At 44.7% G+C, this 8,259-nt stretch overlaps 1 long non-coding RNA gene across 1 annotated transcript; it reads right to left on the bottom strand.

The window, feature by feature from the left end:
• Positions 1-4,989: 4,989 nt before the first annotated feature.
• On the bottom strand, positions 4,990-6,538 carry LOC131381386 (uncharacterized). Its single transcript, XR_009210119.1, has 3 exons — positions 6,426-6,538; positions 6,151-6,249; positions 4,990-5,813 (listed from the first exon to the last, which is right to left on the bottom strand). It is a non-coding gene; the product is annotated as an uncharacterized LOC131381386 (long non-coding RNA).
• Between the last annotated feature and the right edge of the window lie 1,721 nt (positions 6,539-8,259).

Below are 8,259 nucleotides of genomic sequence, written 5' to 3'. Positions count from 1 at the left end.
GTGGCCCACCTGGAGATTCTCTCCCTGTGGTTTGAAGGACATCTGAGCTTCTGGCCCATCCTGTGGAATGCAGGCCACATAGGGGATCTAGGCATTTTGTTTTGGGTTAAACGGAGGCTGCTAGGTGCATGCTTTTCACAAAGGGTAGCAGTCTTCCTGTCCAGCCCACTGCCACTGGACTGTCCCTATTTGTAAGTGCCCCCAGTAAACCCTTTGTCTCGTTTGCTCTCTCTGGATCCCTTTTTGTCCCCTCAGACACAGTGCCATTCCTACTGGAGTCAGTCGGGGTCTGGCACAACACCCTATGAATAGAGAGAGTGAGAATAAGGCTGCTGTCCTGCGTAGAGACCCCACCATCTCAGGGACACCAAATGCTCCTCTCAGGGAACATTCTTCTGCTCACTGACCTTTAAATCAAGATGAGAAATGACTCCTTTGGTTTGGGGTTTTGTTCTCTGTTCAGAGATCTCCCAGAGAAGTCTTTATTTTAAACTATGGCCATCACCTTCCCTTCAGCAGAAATCTGCTTGCTAAATTCTATCCTGAGAAGAGATTTAATAAGGGATACATGGGGAGAGTATAAATTCAAGGGAAGGGTACCTAAGGGAGTGAGACAGGTGGGGAAAAGACCCTAAAGCTATTAAAAAGGATAGTTCTGACCCACCTCAAGCCCACCTTGCCTGCCTCCCAGGCTGGGGTACATACTCCCGGCCCTTCTCTCTCTGCTCCCATCTCTTCCTGTTCTTCCTTATCATCTCTCCGTGCCTACATTTCAATTGTTAAGTTAATGGGGGATGGGACAAAGCATTTCTTGTTCCGTCAACCTAATTCCTGAGAGAAGCGGCTGCTACTTAAGGAATTTCTCAAGCTCAGAGCATAATTAAGTGTGACTTTTAGCCCTGAAAAAAAAAAAATCTGAATTTCAATTTGGGAGCTCCTGAGTGAGCAGTCTCCTTGACATTTGAAAGCTCAAACCTTATCTGGAGCAGCCCTTTGGAGGCTGACAGACCTTGTTGAACTTGAGCCATTTCGGAACCCACCGTAGGGTTATTTTTCACTCCTGTTTTTCAATTACACAGCAGCAGAAGATTCAATTAGAATGTGAGGGCTTTTCTTCATTAATCCATAGACGCTTAAGTGACCATATTTTACAGAGAATACAGTAAAATAAATATTGCACTGGATTTCTTTCTTATGTTAGTTTCCTCTTGCTATTATTAAAATGCGAGGAACATCAAAATCCAGAAGGCTCAGGGTTCACTCAGGTGTCAAAACCTCCAGAAGCATCTCGTCCCACTGCTTCTCTGCTCTGCCGTGACCTTTGAGAGCCTCGGTTTTTACCCAGCTGTATCTGTTTCTAGCCTCTTCCCCTAGCACATTTGTATATGTATTACAAGAATAATCTCACTGTGGATGTCAGTATTTTTCCATTATAACAATTGCTCCACTTGGGTGCGTTTACACAGACATACCATTTTTAAAGTAAAAAGCATTGTGTCAGATATCTTATACACATTTTTCTCTATCCTCGCGCAAACATGTAAGCTTGGTATTATTATTCCCATTTCTCAGATGATGTTCTGGTTATCCATTGTATCCATATGTACCATGTTTTGTTTATCCATTCATCTGTTGATAGATATTTGGGTTTGAGAAAGAAAACATTTTTGCCGGGCGTGGTGGCTCACACCTGTAATCCCAGCACTTTGGGAGGCTGAGGCAGGCAGACCACCTGAGGTCAGGTGTTCGAGACCAGCCTGGCCAACATGGTGAAACCCCATCTCTAGTAATAATACAAAAATTAGCCAGGACTGGTGGTGCATGCCTGTAATCTCAGCTGCTCGGGAGGCCGAGGCAGGAGAATTGCTTGAACCTGGGAGGCAGAATTTGCCGTGAGCTGAGATCACGCCACTGTACTCTAGCCTGGGCAACAGAGCAAGGCTCTGTCTCAAAAAAAAAAAAAAAAAGAAAACATTTTTATATGGGGAATGTCAGCCCCCTTTAACTACCAGGCCCAGAGAGCACTGAAATGTGACCGTGTGTGACAGCAATCATTCTCACTCCCCCTGTAAGCCAAATAATTACCTCTTGAAGCCACTTACTATGCAGGCTCTAGACTAACTAAGGCCAAGTAGCCATAAAATGCCCCATGCTAAACACCATAACTCATACTCTACATTTCAACTACGCATAGGCAATTGCTAATCAATGTTGTTTCTGCAAACCAGTGAGAATTCCTGTCAAACAGTTTTGGATCAGCCCATTTCTTGTTCTCTTTTGCCTTTAAAAACCTGCTTGTAACCAATGCGGAATGGACCACTCCCCAAACCAACTTGGAAGCCAATTGCCCTCAACTTTGGCCCAAATAAACTGTCTACATTCATTTTGCCTCAGATTCTTCAGGTCAACGTTTTGTTTCCATCTCTTGGCTACTGCAAATAATTCTGCTGTGAACATGGATGTACATATATCTGTTCAAGTCCCTGCTTTTAATTCTTTCGGATAGATACCTAAAAGTAGAATTGCTGGATCCTAACAGTAATTCTGTCTAATTTTTTGAGGACCCCTATGCTGTTTTCCACAGTAGCTGGACCATTTGACATTCCCACCAACAATGCTCAAGGATTCCAACTTCTATGCATCCTTGCCATCCTAGTGGGTATGACGTGGTATCATCTGCCGCTTTTGAATGGTAAATGCCTAAGAGAAAAAGCAGCCCCCAATGTGAGGCTCACCTCCCTGGGATCTTGGCCCATCAAGTCCTCACTGCCTTTGGTAGATCTCTAGTACATTCACACCTATTTCAAGAACATTTTGTCCAGCTTAGAGTTGTACTCACTAGGAGGTTGGTTGAAACAAGCCATTGCTGCCCCTTCCATACTTCTGGAAAAAAAAAAAGATTACTCTCTAACTCCTTGCATCATGGGGCTCTAAGAAAACCTATAAGGTCATTTTCTTGTGTGTGGGTTCTGTTGTTGTTGTTGTTGCTTGTTGTTTGTTTTATGTAGAGATGGGTCTGATTCCCAGGCTGGTCTCAAACTCCTGGGCTCCAGTGATCCTCCTGCCTTGGTCTCCCAAAGTGCTGGCATTACAGGCATGACCCACCATGCCTGGCCCTATACGGTCATTTATATGTGGTAATCATCAATGCTTTTGCCAAATATCCATTTTAGTTTTATCCCCTTCTGGGCATACGTCAGGATTGTATTTCTTGGTGTCCTTGTGATAGGGCAGAGCCACATAGCCAGTCCTAGCCGGTGATTTTCTTTGGCAGATGATGCTGGAGCAGCAGTGTAACTGAAACGCGTGCCAGTCACTCGCCACCTGCAGGGTCCAATTCACAAGAGTGAGGACTGGTCTAAAGAAAGTGACTTCATTCCAATGTTTAGCTTAGGCGAAGTACAGGCTCCTGCCTTTAAGGGTATTGCTTCACTTTTGGGGCAGAAAGCAGGGAATTTTAAAGGGGATTTGGCATGAATGGCATGGGAGGGAATGAGCAGGTGCAAGGTCTAAGTGACTGACTTTGGTGCCTTATTTACCAGGTGGTCAAGCTGGTGCCATTGCAAGTCGTAAAGTGGCCATTGCCTCAAGATCCCCTCCGGGTGGGAGACAGTTCCCTGGGGGCGTATTTTAGGCTGTAAATTGACTGTTGTCTCTCAGGTGATCTCTTGATGGAAGAGAGCTCCAGCTCTGGAGCTTCTAAGTCAGCACATAGATAAGCTTGCTGTGCAGGGAGTGTCTTAAGGTCTGTGTCCTTCCGCACACTCAGGGAAATCCATTTACCTTTTGCAGCTCTTGGAGGCTGCCACATTCCCTGGCTGATAGCCCCTTCCTTCTTCAAAGCCAGCCACGGCTGGCTGAGCCTTCCTCATATCACATCACTCTGACACCCACTCTTGTTAACAAAAGACCCTGAGGTCCACAGAGAAGGGAAAGGAGAAGACTTTATTTTCAGAAGGAGAAGCAATCGTGGATTGAGGAACATAGCTTCCAGGGACTACCGAAAGTACATGCCCTGCAGAAGGAAGGGGGAGCTGGTACATGTGTCTTACAGGGCCAGCCTTACATGCATATTGAGCAGGGTTGGGGACATTCTATGAATATTCATGAGGGATGGCTGGCACGTGCACAGTGGGTAAACATCTATAACATACATCCCGTTCACTTTGGGATGGGGTTTTAGGCATTAAAATGAGGTAGAATTTGGCTCTTGATCTCAAAAGGTAAAGTGTAGTGCACAAAGACATTTTGTGCACAGTCTCTGTAAGCTAAATGGCTGCAACTGGCTTGAGGGCTGCAGCCATTTATCAATAAAGAAAGTTAATAAGACCAGTCCTCTGTCCAATCAGAGTTGTGATGGGGAGGGAGGGGAGATTGGGGACTGTGTATGCAGGAGGCGAGTGGGGGGCGGTTGGGTCGACTAGAATCTTGGGGTCATTTGGGAAATTTTCCAGCTATAGTTGTTTGGGCAATGATTTTCAGGAACTGGTTTCTGTTTAATTACGGGAAATAAACCTTATGGCCGTTAATGACGCTGGGATTCGTGACTAATCCCCCATCCTGCTGGCCATGAGATTCTGTTTTTGGTGTGTCTCATTTTAGCCACAAGGAGTCCACTTTGTTTGTTGGGAGTATATTTTAACACTCTTTTGCCTCCCTCTTCCACATTTAGGATCTGTTAGGAATGCAAAATGCTTGTTCCCTGGTGTCATAAAGAAATAGCACTTGAACATAAATTTAATTCTCTCAGCAAGGCAATTTTTACTTTCTGCAGAAAGGGTACATTCTCTAGCCGTCTTGCCACAAGAGTATACTGAACAAAGGAAAAGCAGACATATTTATCCCTTACGCATTTGGGTCGTGCTTACTGCTGCGTCCTGCATCCACTAGCTGGAGCCAAACCTCATAGTCTAAACTGATACCCGATTTGCTAACAACCTAAAACTTTCTTAAATAGGTAAAGGCAAGGGGGAACAAAGGAAAGGAGGAAGTTGCTTACAAAAGACTTAAAGAAGCGATAACATTTCCAAATAAGGAAGGGGCATAGGCTGTGAGCTGGAACGTGTCTGTGAGCATGTCCAACAGCTATATGGGATAGGGCTTAACAAAGAGTTATTAGCACAAATCAAGGAGGTTTGAAGAAAGTCTTCAAAAGAAACTATTATTTCTAACACTTATGCTTTATTTTTTAACAAGAAGGGAAACTTTGAAGAGGAAACTTTTTACTTTCTATAAATCTTTATGATTACATTGGGCCCACCTGCATAATCTAGGGTGCCCTTTCTATTTTAAGGTCAAGGGATTGGCAACCTTAATTCCCCTTTGCTATGTACTGTAACATATTTTCAGGTTTTGAGGATTAGGACTTGGGCATCTTTGGGGGGCCATTATTCTGCCTACCAGGGTAACTCAGCTTTGCCCTGTGATAGGAGATGGTGGTAATAACCATGATGGTAGTGGTGGTGAGGCTCATAATCCTGATGAGTCTTGCTTGAAGCTATAGGTTAGTACCTGCCTGATTTTTACGTAGTGGGTGTCCTACATTTTCCAACCTTCCAGAATTACCCTTTACTTAAATAATCAAAGAAAAGAACATGCTTTGCAGCCAGAGGAATTCTAGCTCCTTTCCAAATTGCCAAGAATTCCTGGAAGCACATCCACCCTCACAGTCACTGGCCTCCTCCCACTCTGCTGCTCCCAGCTTCTCCTGGATCTCTCTGGCTCCTCCATCACAGGCTCTGCATACCTTCCACTTCCTCTGAGATTTTTCCTCCCAAACAGGGACCTTCCCATCATTCTGGAGACAGGGCTACCTGGAGAGATCAAGGTTAGAAGGTTTTATTAACTCCACCAAAGGCCTGAAGATCCTTGTAAGGACTTTAAAGTACAGGAGGGGAGAACTTCATTTAGTACTTAGTACAGAGACGTTCCTGAGTCCTTTGGTTACACCAGTGTCAAGGGAGGCCTTTACTTAAAGTCTCCCTCCTTGAGCCAAGCTTAAATTCTCTTCTCTGAAGCCCCAGGCCTCAAATTGCTCCTTCTAGGACCACCAAAGGAAACAGAAACCCTTAAATATTGACTTTATTAGGCAGAGCATTATAGCTCCTTTGGTCTCCAAGAGCTTACTTCAGCCTGATCTCAGGGCCTTACCTTTGCATAACCACAGGGCTCATTAAGACGTTTTTCCCAAACAAAAGATACATTCTTTCCCAAGATGAATTCTTCTCCCACTCTTGGAATGCACAAATGCTGCAGTTGAAAAGTACAACAAAGCAAAAACAGCTCCATTTATTTCTACTTCCATTATTTACCACAGAAACAAGTAGTGTTAGTATGTGTGTTGTGGTGCAAAAGACTGAGATTTTATATCACAACACGCATACCAATTGTATTAGTCCATTTTCATGCTGCTAATAGAGACATACCTGAGACTGGGCAATTTACAAAAGAAAGAGGTTTGATAGATGCACAGTTCCACGTGGCTGGGGAGGCCTCACAATCATGGCAGAAGGCAAGGTGAAGCAAGTCACATCTTCCATGGATGACGGCAGGCCAAGAGAGAGCTTGTGCAGGGAAATTCCTCTTTGTTAAGCCAACAGATCTCGTGAGACTTATTCACCATCACGAAAATAGCATGGGAAAGACCTGCCCCCATGATTCAATTACCTCCCATGGGGTCCCTCCCATGACACGTGGAAATTCAAGATGAGATTTGGGTGGGAACACAGCCAAACCATATCACCCATGCATGCACATGACTTAAATAAAAGAAAAAATACCTATTCCTACTATTTGGGATACACACCTTGATATTTTCCATTCTGTTCAAATTTTAAAATGCTAAACATGATTTACGGAGGAGAATAAAATATGCCACCCTAAAGTATGAGCATATGAAACCAGATTATGCCACTGTAGGGGAGTGAAAATGATTTCCTTCCACCCTTCTAGGTCCCTTGGCTGGGCTATGAATTAAATTGGCATAAGACAGATTAACAGGAGAAAAATATTTAATTATCATCATACGCACAGAGACCCACAAAATATGACTCAAAGAAAGACTGATGATTGGAGCGTATATGGCATCCTGAGCTACAGAAGGGAATGGGGGCTTGCAGCTTCTGCGGGTGTGGTGGCCACACAAGTTATGAGAGAATGAGGGGAGGAAATGTATGGTGAATAAAGGTCTTCTTGTTATGCAGGTAAAAGTCTCCCAGGTTGGCCGGTTGGTGGCTCACTCCTGTAATCTCAGCACTTTGGGATGCCAAGGTGGGCAGATCACCTGAGGTCAGGAGTTTGAGACAAGCCTGGCTAACGTGGTGAAACCTTGTCTCTACTAAAAATAAAAAAATTAGCCAGATGTGGTGGCATGTGCATGTAGTCTCAGCTACTTGGGAGGCTGAGGCAGGAGAATCTCCTGAACCCAGGAGGCAGAGGTTGCAGTGAGTTGAGATCACACCAGTGCACTCCAGCCTGGGTGACAGAGTGAAACTCCGTCTCAAAAAAAGAAAAAAGTATCCCAGGTAACAAAAGTTGGCTGGAGCAGCCCTCGGGGAAATAAGTGGTTTCTGTTTGGATGTGACACCCAGGCTCTCTTGTGTGATCCCAGTTAATCTTTCCTGGTGGATGAGATTCCTGGGGAAGGGAATTCCTGGGATTCAGGACCATTGAGTTCCCTTTGGAGGATGGTCTTTAGGTAAGGGGAACTCAGAGAAAGCCTCTGCCTGTTTTTCTGTTCCTCTATTCCCCATGTACCCTCAGTTCAATGTAATCAGCACACCAAGGCATCATATTCTGGGGGTGGCACTCCCTGAACTCCCTCACCTCCCCCCACCAAATATGCCATTTTGGCATAATGATTATTTGAGCTTGAGCCTTTTTTTTTTTTTTTTTTCTTGAAAGGGTCTTGCTCTGTCACCCAGGCTGGAGTGCAGTGATACAATCATAGCTCACTGCAGCATCAAATTTCCGGGCTCGAGTGATCCTCCTGCCTCAGCCTTCTGAGTAGCTGGGTATACAGGTGCATGCTACTGCATGTTTCTTCCATTTTTCTGTAGAGATGAGTCCTTGTTATGTTGCCCAGGTTGATCTCACACTCTTGGACTCAAGCGATCTTCTTGCCTTGGCCTCCCAAAGTGCTGGAATTACAGGTGTCAGCCACCATGCCTAGCCCTAAGCTGATTATTTTGAGGAACAGCAGACACAGGAGAGGCTCCAAAACCAGTATAAGTTGCCCTTTTTTTAGGGAAATTTACATTT

This window comes from Hylobates moloch, unplaced genomic scaffold (genome assembly GCF_009828535.3).
Source record: "Hylobates moloch isolate HMO894 unplaced genomic scaffold, HMol_V3 SCAFFOLD_15, whole genome shotgun sequence".
Taxonomy (NCBI): domain Eukaryota; kingdom Metazoa; phylum Chordata; class Mammalia; order Primates; family Hylobatidae; genus Hylobates; species Hylobates moloch.
The sequence above is the reverse complement of the archived record's forward strand: the minus strand, read 5'-3'. Positions and strand labels throughout refer to the sequence as shown.